We start from the raw sequence: 15,231 nt of genomic DNA, 5'->3' as shown, positions 1-15,231 counted from the left end.
TGTACGTAAGTCATATGTAAGTATGACACTGTCTGTAAGTCATATGTAAGTATGACACTGTATGTAAGTCATATGTAAGTATGTCACTGTATGTAAGTCATATGTAAGTATGACACTGTACGTAAGTCATATGTAAGTATAACACTGTGTGTAAGTCATATGTAAGTATGACACTGTACGTAAGTCATATGTAAGTATGACACTGTACGTAAGTCATATGTAAGTATAACACTGTGTGTAAGTTATATGTAAGTATGACACTGTACGTAAGTAATATGTAAGTATGACACTGTCTGTAAGTCATATGTAAGTATGACACTGTATGTAAGTCATATGTAAGTATGTCACTGTATGTAAGTCATATGTAAGTATGACACTGTACGTAAGTCATATGTAAGTATAACACTGTGTGTAAGTCATATGTAAGTATGACACTGTACGTAAGTCATATGTAAGTATGACACTGTACGTAAGTCATATGTAAGTATAACACTGTGTGTAAGTTATATGTAAGTATGACACTGTACGTAAGTAATATGTAAGTATGATACTGTGTGTAAGTCATATGTAAGTATAACACTGTGTGTAAGTTATATGTAAGTATGACACTGTACGTAAGTCATATGTAAGTATGACACTGTGTGTAAGTTATATGTAAGTATGAAACTGTATGTAAGTCATATGTAAGTATGACACTGTATGTAAGTCATATGTAAGAATGACACTGTACGTAAGTCATATGTAAGTATAACACTGTGTGTAAGTCATATGTAAGTATGACACTGTACGTAAGTCATATGTAAGTATGACACTGTACGTAAGTCATATGTAAGTATAACACTGTGTGTAAGTTATATGTAAGTATGACACTGTACGTAAGTAATATGTAAGTATGATACTGTGTGTAAGTCATATGTAAGTATAACACTGTGTGTAAGTTATATGTAAGTATGACACTGTACGTAAGTCATATGTAAGTATGACACTGTGTGTAAGTTATATGTAAGTATGACACTGTACGTAAGTCATATGTAAGTATGACACTGTATGTAAGTTATATGTAAGTATGTCACTGAGTGTAAGCCATTTGTAAGTATGACACTTAATGCAGTGCTTTTGTGCCCCACACAAGATTTCCTTAGTGATATATTAGATATATAAGGGTCAGTTAAACAGAACACACAACCAGGTGTATATGGGGATTTAACTGTAATTATCTTTAATTCCTGTGTGTTGAGGTCACAGCAGCACGCCTGCGGTCATCTTACAACATGACTGCACACGAGTATATAACAGAGCTCGGACGCATTATTTTCTCCATATTTATGAAGGTGCAAATTGCAATTACCCATTATGGTCATTATAATAATCAGCTTTTTTACATTTAGAATTAACGCTGATTGTGCTCTGTAAATAAGGCTGCGACCAGTTTCACACCAGGTTTGCACTAACTTCACTCCATTATTTTATTTTTAAAATCCTAATAGGCTTCATTTGTGTTTTTTGCCCGGAGGCTGGTGGTAATTACAGCAAATGGGGAAATACTGGAACTCACCTGTTCCCCGAATGTCTGGATTAGGCTGGATTCACCGGTGGCTGTAGGCACAGTATGAGACCGCCAGTCCTTGGTGAGAGGTGACAGACAGATGAGAGCACACAGCGGCAGTAGAAGAGACAGTCACCTTGTGAGAGAGTGAATGAGAGTACTTATTAACTACTAAACAGCTAATGTACAAACACATGTATGCCTAACCTCACCCGGGGGTTACACTTCTCTGCCACAACAGTCTGGAGGTTGCCTACCTCTCGCCTACATACTTCTGTAGAAATGCATGAGCAGCGTTTAGCATATTTTTATATGGCAAACATAATGTATTCTGTAAAGGTGCAAATCTGTAAGACTAACTGTGACTGGATCACTATTAAATAACTTTTGGTAAAAATTTATTTAAAGCAAATAGCGCAGGGCACTTATTTATGTAATTGCACGTGCACTTATTTTTGATATTGTGTATATTGTGAGATAGGAAATCATTATCTCTGAGACCAGGGTTAAAAAGTTGGTTTTTCTGTATAACCTTGCTATAGGATATGCCTATTTCTGATGTATATATCTGATACAATGAGCCTTTGTTTACAAAGCCTCTTGTGTATTGTGATGTGGGAAACTAGCTTATTTTTGGTTTTTGTTGTTCTGTGTGAATATGTATTCCGAACGGTCTGATGAAAGGCCCCATGTTAATTAGATCTTTTGATGTGTGAAGGTCCTGTTAGACAGACAGGAACTGTAAACAATGGAGACAGAACATCTGAAGGGGAGATGTGGAAGTCAAATTGTGTTAGATGCAAAACTAGATTACATCCTGAGATCTGATGGAAATATAGTTAAAATGGAAGTTGAATTATTAGATGCAAAATTAGATTACATCCTGAGATTTGAGGGAATATTCTAGACTTGTTGGAGCCAGCTAGGTCCAAGGGGCTGGCTTACCTCTGCTAGGAGTTATGTCAGAACTGTATAAAAGGTGAGCATGTAATGTATCATTCTGATGTTCCATCTGACCTGACCACTAATACCTTTAATCAGTGGGACTGTCCTTGTCAGGACACTTGAGCAATAAACATCACTCTGCTTCAAAGACCTGCTTGACAACTTCTTCCATATTGCTGTAATCCTGTGACCTACAAATTAGACCCTAAATCTAATCCGTTCTTCGGCTATCTGAGGTTTGGACCCAGCTCTCCAGTACCACCGCTCTGCCTGCTACCTGCAGCTCTAGTCAGTGTGATAGGCCAGGGAGGATCCATCCACAGCATCCCGGATCCATAGTAAGAGGTCTGGAGTTACCAGCCTAAGTGGAGCAGCACAGGAGTACACTATCAGTGACAGTTACCCAGAAGGAACGTGGTTCTGAGCGCCATAAAGGAGCTCAGTGGTGGCAGCATTATAAGCCCCTTCCACTGCGGCAAGAGGGCGCATTTGGGATAACGACAGGGAACGGTGGCAGAGTAAGCCCAGCCGGTTCCCAGCAACAACAGACAGGGTGGCATAGGCGGTCCATCCTGTCACACTAACAATGTCCCTTCACCTAATATATACACCGATCGGCCACAACATTAAAACCACTGACAAGTGAAGTGTATAACATTGATTATCTCGTTTCAATGGCACCTATCAAGGGGTGGGATATATTAGGCAGTAAGCAAATATTCAGTTCTTGAAGTTGATGTGTTGGAAGCAGAAAAAATTGGCAAGTGTAAGGATCTGAGCGACTTTAACAAGGGCCACACTGTGATGGCTAGAGGACTGGGTCAGACCATCTCCAAAACGGCAGGTCTTGTGGGATGTTCACGGTATGCAGTGGTTAGTACCTACCAAAAGTGGTCCAAGGAAGGACAATCCTACAGCTGAGCTACTGTAGCACAAATTGCTGAAAAAATTAATACTGGCTCTGATAGAGCACGCAGTGCACCGCAGCTTGCTGCTTATGGGGCTGCATAGCTGTAGAACAGTCAGAGCAGCCTTGATGGTGGTGGACACCTCCACCAAAAGCGCCAACAATGCGCATGTGAGACCATGGAGCAATGGAAGAAGGTGGTCTGGCCTGATGAATCACGTTTTCTTTTACATCATGTGGACGGCTGAGTGGCAGTATTCCCCAATGGCAGTGGCCTCTTTCAGCAGGGTAATGCGCCCTGCCACACTGCAAAATTGTTCATGAATGGTTTGAGGAACATGACAAAGAGTTCAAGGTGTTGACTTGGCCTACAGATTTCCCAGATATCAATCTGAACGAGCATCTGTGGTATGTGCTGGAAAAACAAGTCCGAGCCATGGAGGCCCCACATCACAACTTATAGGACTTAAAGGCTCTCCTGCTAACACCATGGTGCCAGATACCACAGGACACCTTCAGAGGTCTTGTGGAGTCCATGCCTCAACTGGTCAGAGCTGTTTAGGTGGCACAAGGGGGACCTACACAATATTAGACAGGTGGTTTTAGTGTTGTGGCTGATCGATGTATATCTGACATTGTCATATATCCGGGAATCAGAGAAGAGGTAAAACACTAATTAGCACAGATTATCATCTTTGAAACCACAAACAGAAGCACAAAATATTTACACTAAAAACACAACATTCTACACCCCTATCTCACCTATACCTACCACATTCTTCTATCGCTCTCTACACTACGTATTGTAAACCAGTTCCAAACCACCTTCACTCCCCACTGCACTCAGTGGACTGTTTCCTCCACACCCACAGCTCTCACCCCATTAGCTGCTCTTTACTTACTCTCAGTACTATATACACACATAGCAGGTACACCTGAAATATAATCATTGTAACTGCACCCCCCCAACACTCTCATTTATCACTGCCCCCCACACTCTCATTCATCTGTTGCTGCCCCCCCGAATCTCATTCATATATCACTGCTGCCGTACACACACTACTCTGTCACTGCTCCCTGACATACACACTATTCTATCACTGCTCCCTACATACACACTATTCTATCACTGCTCCCCTACATACACACTATTCTATCACTGCTCCCTACATACACACTATTCTATCACTGCTCCCTACATACACACTATTCTATCACTGCTCCCTTACATACACACTACTCTGTCACTGCTCCCTGACATACACAGTATTCTATCACTGCTCCCTACATACACACTATTCTATCACTGCTCCCCTACATACACACTATTCTATCACTGCTCCCCTACATACACACTATTCTATCACTGCTCCCCTTCATACACAGTATTCTATCACTGCTCCCTACATACACAGTATTCTATCACTGCTCCCTACATACACACTATTCTATCACTGCTCCCCTTCATACACAGTATTCTATCACTGCTCCCTACATACACAGTATTCTATCACTGCTCCCCTACATACACAGTATTCTATCACTGCTCCCCTACATACACACTATTCTATCACTGCTCCCTACATACACACTATTCTATCACTGCTCCCCTACATACACACTATTCTATCACTGCTCCCCTACATACACACTATTCTATCACTGCTCCCCTTCATACACAGTATTCTATCACTGCTCCCTACATACACAGTATTCTATCACTGCTCCCTACATACACACTATTCTATCACTGCTCCCCTTCATACACAGTATTCTATCACTGCTCCCTACATACACAGTATTCTATCACTGCTCCCCTACATACACAGTATTCTATCACTGCTCCCCTACATACACACTATTCTATCACTGCTCCCTACATACACACTATTCTATCACTGCTCCCCTTCATACACAGTATTCTATCACTGCTCCCCTACATACACACTATTCTATCACTGCTCCCCTACATACACACTATTCTATCACTGCTCCCCTTCATACACAGTATTCTATCACTGCTCCCTACATACACACTATTCTATCACTGCTCCCTCCATACACACTATTCTATCACTGCTCCCCTTCATACACAGTATTCTATCACTGCTCCCTACATACACACTATTCTATCACTGCTCCCCTATATACACAGTATTCTATCACTGCTCCCTACATACACACTATTCTATCACTGCTCCCCTTCATACACAGTATTCTATCACTGCTCCCCTACATACACAGTATTCTATCACTGCTCCCCTACATACACAGTATTCTATCACTGCCTCCTACATACACAGTATTCTATCACTGCTCCCCTACATACACACTATTCTATCACTGCTCCCCTACATACACACTATTCTATCACTGCTCCCTACATACACACTATTCTATCACTGCTCCCTACATACACACTAATCTATCACTGCTCCTTATCATACACACTATTCTATCACTGCTCCCCTACATACACACTATTCTGTCACTGCTCCCTACATACACACTATTCTATCACTGCTCCCCTACATACACACTATTTTATCACTGCTTCCCTACATACACAGTATTCTATCACTGCTCCCTACATACACAGTATTATATCACTGCTCCCCTACATACACAGTATTCTATCACTGCTCCCCTACATACACAGTATTCTATCACTGCTCCACTACATACACAGTATTCTATCACTGCTCCCCTACATACACAGTATTCTATCACTGCTCCCTACATACACAGTATTATATCACTGCTCCCCTACATACACAGTATTATATCACTGCTCCCCTACATACACAGTATTCTATCACTGCTCCCCTACATACACAGTATTCTATCACTGCTCCCCTACATACACAGTATTCTATCACTGCTCCCTACATACACAGTATTCTATCACTGCTCCCCTACATACACAGTATTCTATCACTGCTCCCTACATACACAGTATTCTATCACTGCTCCCTACATACACAGTATTCTATCACTGCTCCCTACATGCACACTATTCTATCACTGCTCCCCTACATACACAGTATTCTATCACTGCTCCCCTACATACACAGTATTATATCACTGCTCCCCTACATACACAGTATTCTATCATTGCTCCCCTATATACACAGTATTCTGTCACTGCTCCCCTACATACACAGTATTCTATCACTGCTCCCCTACATACAAACTATACTATCACTGCTCCCCTACATACACACTATTCTATCACTGCTCCCTACATACACACTATTCTATCACTGCTCCCATACATACACACTATTCTATCACTGCTCCCTACATACACACTATTCTATCACTGCTACCCTACATACAAACGATACTATCACTGCTCCCATACATACACACTATTCTATCACTGCTCCCTACATACACACTATTCTATCACTGCTCCCTACATACACACTATTCTATCACTGCTCCCTACATACACAGTATTCTATCACTGGTCCCTACATACACAGTATTATATCACTGCTTCCTACATACACAGTATTCTATCACTGCTCCTTATCATACACACTATTCTATCACTGCTCCCCTACATACACAGTATTCTGTCACTGCTCCCTACATACACAGTATTCTGTCACTGCTCCCTACATACACACTATTCTGTCACTGCTCCCCTACATACACACTATTCTATCACTGCTCCCTACATACACAGTATTCTATCACTGCTCCCTACATACACAGTATTCTATCACTGCTCCCCTACATACACAGTATTCTATCACTGCTCCCCTACATACACACTATTCTATCACTGCTCCCCTACATACACACTATTCTATCACTGCTCCCCTACATACACAGTATTCTATCACTGCTCCCTACATACACACTATTCTATCACTGCTCCCCTACACACACAGTATTATATCACTGCTCCCTACATACACACTATTCTATCACTGCTCCCTACATACACACTATTCTATCACTGCTCCCCTACATACACAGAATTCTAACCACCTTCACTCCCCACTGTTTCCTCCGCAACCACAGCTCTCACCCCATTAGCTGCTCTTTACTTACTCTCAGTACTATATACACACATAGCAGGTACACCTGAAATATAATCATTGTAACTGCACCCCCCCCCCCAACACTCTCGTTTATCACTGCCCCCCACACTCTCATTCATCTGTTGCTGCCCCCCGAATCTCATTCATATATTACTGCTGCCGTACACACACTACTCTGTCACTGCTCCCTGACATACACACTATTCTATCACTGCGCCCTACATACACACTATTCTATCACTGCTCCCTACATACACAGTGTTCTATCACTGCTCCTCTACATACACACTATTCTATCACTGCTCCCCTACATACACAGTATTCTATCATTGCTCCCCTACATACACACTATTCTATCACTGGTTCCTACATACACAGTATTCTATCACTGCTCCCTACATACACACTATTCTATCACTGCTCCCCTACATACACAGTATTCTATCACTGCTCCCCTTCATACACAGTATTCTATCACTGCTCCCCTTCATACACAGTATTCTATCACTGCTCCCCTACATACACAGTATTCTATCACTGCTCCCCCACATACACAGTATTCTATCACTGCTCCCCTACATACACATGATTCTATCACTGCTCCCCTACATACACACTATTCTATCACTGCTCCCCTATATACACAGTATTCTATCACTGCACCCCTACATACACAGTATTCTATCACTGCTCCCTACATACACACTATTCTATCACTGCTCCCTACATACACAGTATTCTATCACTGGTCCCTACATACACAGTATTATATCACTGCTTCCTACATACACAGTATTCTATCACTGCTCCTTATCATACACACTATTCTATCACTGCTCCCCTACATACACACTATTCTGTCACTGCTCCCTACATACACACTATTATATCACTGCTCCCCTACATACACACTATTCTATCACTGCGCCCTACATACACACTATTCTATCACTGCTCCCTACATACACAGTGTTCTATCACTGGTTCCTACATACACAGTATTCTATCACTGCTCCCTACATACACACTATTCTATCACTGCTTCCCTACATACACAGTATTCTAACACTGCTCCCCTTCATACACAGTATTCTATCACTGCTCCCCTACATACAAACTATACTATCACTGCTCCCCTACATACACACTATTCTATCACTGCTCCCTACATACACACTATTCTATCACTGCTCCCATACATACACACTATTCTATCACTGCTCCCTACATACACACTATTCTATCACTGCTACCCTACATACAAACGATACTATCACTGCTCCCATACATACACACTATTCTATCACTGCTCCCTACATACACACTATTCTATCACTGCTCCCTACATACACACTATTCTATCACTGCTCCCTACATACACAGTATTCTATCACTGGTCCCTACATACACAGTATTATATCACTGCTTCCTACATACACAGTATTCTATCACTGCTCCTTATCATACACACTATTCTATCACTGCTCCCCTACATACACAGTATTCTGTCACTGCTCCCTACATACACAGTATTCTGTCACTGCTCCCTACATACACACTATTCTGTCACTGCTCCCCTACATACACACTATTCTATCACTGCTCCCTACATACACAGTATTCTATCACTGCTCCCTACATACACAGTATTCTATCACTGCTCCCCTACATACACAGTATTCTATCACTGCTCCCCTACATACACACTATTCTATCACTGCTCCCCTACATACACACTATTCTATCACTGCTCCCCTACATACACAGTATTCTATCACTGCTCCCTACATACACACTATTCTATCACTGCTCCCCTACACACACAGTATTATATCACTGCTCCCTACATACACACTATTCTATCACTGCTCCCTACATACACACTATTCTATCACTGCTCCCCTACATACACAGAATTCTAACCACCTTCACTCCCCACTGTTTCCTCCGCAACCACAGCTCTCACCCCATTAGCTGCTCTTTACTTACTCTCAGTACTATATACACACATAGCAGGTACACCTGAAATATAATCATTGTAACTGCACCCCCCCCCCCCAACACTCTCGTTTATCACTGCCCCCCACACTCTCATTCATCTGTTGCTGCCCCCCGAATCTCATTCATATATTACTGCTGCCGTACACACACTACTCTGTCACTGCTCCCTGACATACACACTATTCTATCACTGCGCCCTACATACACACTATTCTATCACTGCTCCCTACATACACAGTGTTCTATCACTGCTCCTCTACATACACACTATTCTATCACTGCTCCCCTACATACACAGTATTCTATCATTGCTCCCCTACATACACACTATTCTATCACTGGTTCCTACATACACAGTATTCTATCACTGCTCCCTACATACACACTATTCTATCACTGCTCCCCTACATACACAGTATTCTATCACTGCTCCCCTTCATACACAGTATTCTATCACTGCTCCCCTTCATACACAGTATTCTATCACTGCTCCCCTACATACACAGTATTCTATCACTGCTCCCCCACATACACAGTATTCTATCACTGCTCCCCTACATACACATGATTCTATCACTGCTCCCCTACATACACACTATTCTATCACTGCTCCCCTATATACACAGTATTCTATCACTGCACCCCTACATACACAGTATTCTATCACTGCTCCCTACATACACACTATTCTATCACTGCTCCCTACATACACAGTATTCTATCACTGGTCCCTACATACACAGTATTATATCACTGCTTCCTACATACACAGTATTCTATCACTGCTCCTTATCATACACACTATTCTATCACTGCTCCCCTACATACACACTATTCTGTCACTGCTCCCTACATACACACTATTATATCACTGCTCCCCTACATACACACTATTCTATCACTGCGCCCTACATACACACTATTCTATCACTGCTCCCTACATACACAGTGTTCTATCACTGGTTCCTACATACACAGTATTCTATCACTGCTCCCTACATACACACTATTCTATCACTGCTTCCCTACATACACAGTATTCTATCACTGCTCCCCTTCATACACAGTATTCTATCACTGCTCCCCTACATACACACTATTCTATCACTGCTCCCCCACATACACAGTATTCTATCACTGCTCCCCTTCATACACAGTATTCTATCACTGCTCCCCTACATACACAGTATTCTATCACTGCTCCCTACATACACAGTATTCTATCACTGCTCCCCTTCATACACACGATTCTATAACTGCTCCCCTACATACACAGTATTCTATCACTGCTCCCTATATACACAGTATTCTATCACTGGTTCCTACATACACAGTATTCTATCACTGCTCCCTACATACACACTATTCTATCACTGCTCCCCTACATACACAGTATTCTATCACTGCTCCACTTCATACACAGTATTCTATCACTGCTCCCCTACATACACACTATTCTATCACTGCTCCCCCACATACACAGTATTCTATCACTGCTCCCCTTCATACACAGTATTCTATCACTGCTCCCCTTCATACACAGTATTCTATCACTGCTCCCCTACATACACAGTATTCTATCACTGCTCCCCCACATACACAGTATTCTATCACTGCTCCCTATATACACAGTATTCTATCACTGCTCCCCTACATACACATGATTCTATCACTGCTCCCCTACATACACACTATTCTATCACTGCTCCCCTATATACACAGTATTCTATCACTGCACCCCTACTTACACAGTATTCTATCACTGCTCCCTACATACACACTATTCTATCACTGCTCCCTACATACACAGTATTCTATCACTGGTCCCGACATACACAGTATTATATCACTGCTTCCTACATACACAGTATTCTATCACTGCTCCTTATCATACACACTATTCTATCACTGCTCCCCTACATACACACTATTCTGTCACTGCTCCCTACATACACACTATTCTATCACTGCTCCCCTACATACACACTATTCTATCACTGCTCCCCTACATATACAGTATTCTATCACTGCTCCCTACATACACAGTATTCTATCACTGCTCCCCTACATACACACTATTCTATCACTGCTCCCTACATACACACTATTCTATCACTGCTCCCCTACACACACAGTATTATATCACTGCTCCCCTACATACACAGAATTCTAACCACCTTCACTCCCCACTGCACTCAGTGGATTGAGTGGACTGTTTCCTCCGCACCCACAGCTCTCACCCCATTAGCTGCTCTTTACTTACTCTCAGTACTATATACACACATAGCAGGTACACCTGAAATATAATCATTGTAACTGCACCCCCCCCCCCCCAACACTCTCGTTTATCACTGCCCCCCCCACTCTCATTCATCTGTTGCTGCCCCCCGAATCTCATTCATATATCACTGCTGCCGTACACACACTACTCTGTCACTGCTCCCTGACATACACACTATTCTATCACTGCGCCCTACATACACACTATTCTATCACTGCTCCCTACATACACACTATTCTATCACTGCTCCCTACATACACACTATTCTATCACTGCTCCCTACATACACAGTGTTCTATCACTGCTCCTCTACATACACACGATTCTATCACTGCTCCCCTACATACACAGTATTCTATCACTGCTCCCCTACATACACACTATTCTATCACTGGTTCCTACATACACAGTATTCTATCACTGCTCCCTACATACACACTATTCTATCACTGCTTCCCTAAATACACAGTATTCTATCACTGCTCCCCTTCATACACAGTATTCTATCACTGCTCCCCTACATACACACTATTCTATCACTGCTCCCCCACATACACAGTATTCTATCACTGCTCCCCTTCATACACAGTATTCTATCACTGCTCCCCTACATACACAGTATTCTATCACTGCTCCCTACATACACACTATTCTATCACTGCTCCCCTACATACACACTATTCTATCACTGCTCCCTACATACACACTATTCTATCACTGCTCCCTACATACACACTATTCTATCACTGCTCCCTACATACACACTATTCTATCACTGCTCCCCTACACACACAGTATTCTATCACTGCTCCCTACATACACAGTATTCTATCACTGCTCCCCCACATACACAGTATTATATCCCTGCTCCCTGACATACACAGTATTATATCACTGCTCCCTACATACACACTATTCTATCACTGCTCCCTACATACACACTATTCTATCACTGCTCCCCTACACACACAGTATTCTATCACTGCTCCCTACATACACAGTATTCTATCACTGCTCCCTACATACACAGTATTCTATCACTGCTCCCTACATACACAGTATTCTATCACTGCTCCCTACATACACACTTTTCTATCACTGCTCCCTACATACACACTTTTCTATCACTGCTCCTCCACATTCAGCGATTTTCTTCACACAATCTTCTTTCTTTGCTTCTCTGCTAATTCTGGTTTCTATCACTGCTCCCCCACAACAATTCTATTTTATCCCACTACGACCAGTATTCTATCAATGGTCACTCACACAATCACCAGCACATAGCATCCCATCACGATTTACCCCCACGTATGCAGCCCCCTTCTAGTACTACTTACACATTCAGAGCACACTGATCTCTTACCTGGATCTCTCTGTCCCTGCACCAATTGTCTCTCTACCTCTTTCTGCCTCTTTCACCTTGAGTTTGTCCTGTGTCACTCAGTGATACAATGAGCTGATTGTGTAATTTGGTGACTGGTTGTGACTGCCTGGTACTGAGGACAGAGAAGGGCACTAAAGGTATGCTCACTCACCTAGCCGCACACTTACCTGTATAATACATACCTGTACTAACACCTGTACAGTATATGCATCTATACATACACTGCACTCACCTGTATAATACATACCTGTACTAACACCTATACAGTATATACATCTATACATACACTGCTCTCACCTGTATAATACTTACCTGTACTAACACCTATACAGTATATACATCTATACATACACTGCACTCACCTGTATAATACATACCTGTACTAACACCTATACAGTATATACATCTATACATACACTGCACTCACCTGTATAATACATACCTGTACTAACACCTATACTGTATATACATCTATACATACACTGCACTCACCTGTATAATACTTACCTGTACTAACACCTATACTGTATATACATCTATACATACACTGTACTCACCTGTATAATACATACCTGTACTAACACCTATACTGTATATACATCTATACATACACTGCACTCACCTGTATAATACATACCTGTACTAACACCTAAACAGTATATACATCTATACATACACTGCACTCACCTGTATAATACATACCTGTACTAACACCTATACTGTATATACATCTATACATACACTGCTCTCACCTGTATAATACATACCTGTACTAACACCTGTACAGTATATACATCTATACATACACTGCACTCACCTGTATAATACATACCTGTACTAACACCTATACAGTATATACATCTATACATACACTGCTCTCACCTGTATAATACATACCTGTACTAACACCTCTACAGTATATACATCTATACATACACTGCTCTCACCTGTATAATACATACCTGTACTAACACCTATACTGTATATACATCTATACATACACTGCTCTCACCTGTATAATACATACCTGTACTAACACCTCTACAGTATATACATCTATACATACACTGCTCTCACCTGTATAATACATACCTGTACTAACACCTATACTGTATATACATCTATACATACACTGCTCTCACCTGTATAATACATACCTGTACTAACACCTATACAGTATATACATCTATACATACACTGCACTCACCTGTATAATACATACCTGTACTAACACCTATACAGTATATACATCTATACATACACTGCACTCACCTGTATAATACAAACCTGTACTAACACCTATACAGTATATACATCTATACATACACTGCTCTCATCTGTATAATACATACCTGTACTAACACCTATACAGTATATACATCTATACATATACTGCTCTCACCTGTATAATAAATACCTGTACTAACACCTATACAGTATATACATCTATACATACACTGCTCTCATCTGTATAATACATACCTGTACTAACACCTATACAGTATATACATCTATACATACACTGCACTCACCTGTATAATACATACCTGTACTAACACCTATACTGTATATACATCTATACATACACTGCACTCATCTGTATAATACATACCTGTACTAACACCTATACAGTATATACATCTATACATACACTGCTCTCATCTGTATAATACATACCTGTACTAACACCTATACAGTATATACATCTATACATACACTGCACTCACCTGTATAATACATACCTGTACTAACACTTCTACAGTATATACATCTATACATACACTGCACTCACCTGTATAATACATACCTGTACTAACACTTCTACAGTATATACATCTATACATACACTGCACTCACCTGTATAATACATACCTGTACTAACACCTATACAGTATATACATCTATAGATACACTGCACTCACCTGTATAATACATACCTATATTAACACCTCTACAGTATATACATCTATACATACACTCAGGGCCAGATTAACCATAGGGCTAACTGGGCTACAGCCCAGGGGCCCCGTGCATCCAGGGGGCCCTTGAAAGTGCTCAGCAGCATTATTGATCGGTTGGGGGCGGGGACGCCCCCGGCGTGATCAGTGCTGC

At 41.4% G+C, this 15,231-nt stretch overlaps 1 protein-coding gene across 1 annotated transcript in view; it reads right to left on the bottom strand.

Annotated features, from left to right (window-relative positions):
* The window catches only part of MISP3 (MISP family member 3), a 34,041-nt gene extending 20,865 nt beyond the window's left edge, over positions 1 to 13,176 (bottom strand). The window contains exons 1-2 of the mRNA XM_075206600.1: positions 13,099 to 13,176; positions 1,556 to 1,682 (exon numbers count right to left, since the gene is read on the bottom strand). The gene's annotated coding sequence lies outside the window, so the exon portion shown is untranslated. The remainder of the gene's footprint in view (positions 1 to 1,555; positions 1,683 to 13,098) is intronic.
* Positions 13,177 to 15,231: the final 2,055 nt, after the last annotated feature.

The sequence above is a fragment of the Mixophyes fleayi genome, chromosome 4 (genome assembly GCF_038048845.1).
Source record: "Mixophyes fleayi isolate aMixFle1 chromosome 4, aMixFle1.hap1, whole genome shotgun sequence".
Lineage (NCBI taxonomy): Eukaryota > Metazoa > Chordata > Amphibia > Anura > Limnodynastidae > Mixophyes > Mixophyes fleayi.
Note: the sequence above shows the minus strand (reverse complement) of the source record. Positions and strands in the feature narration are given on the sequence as shown.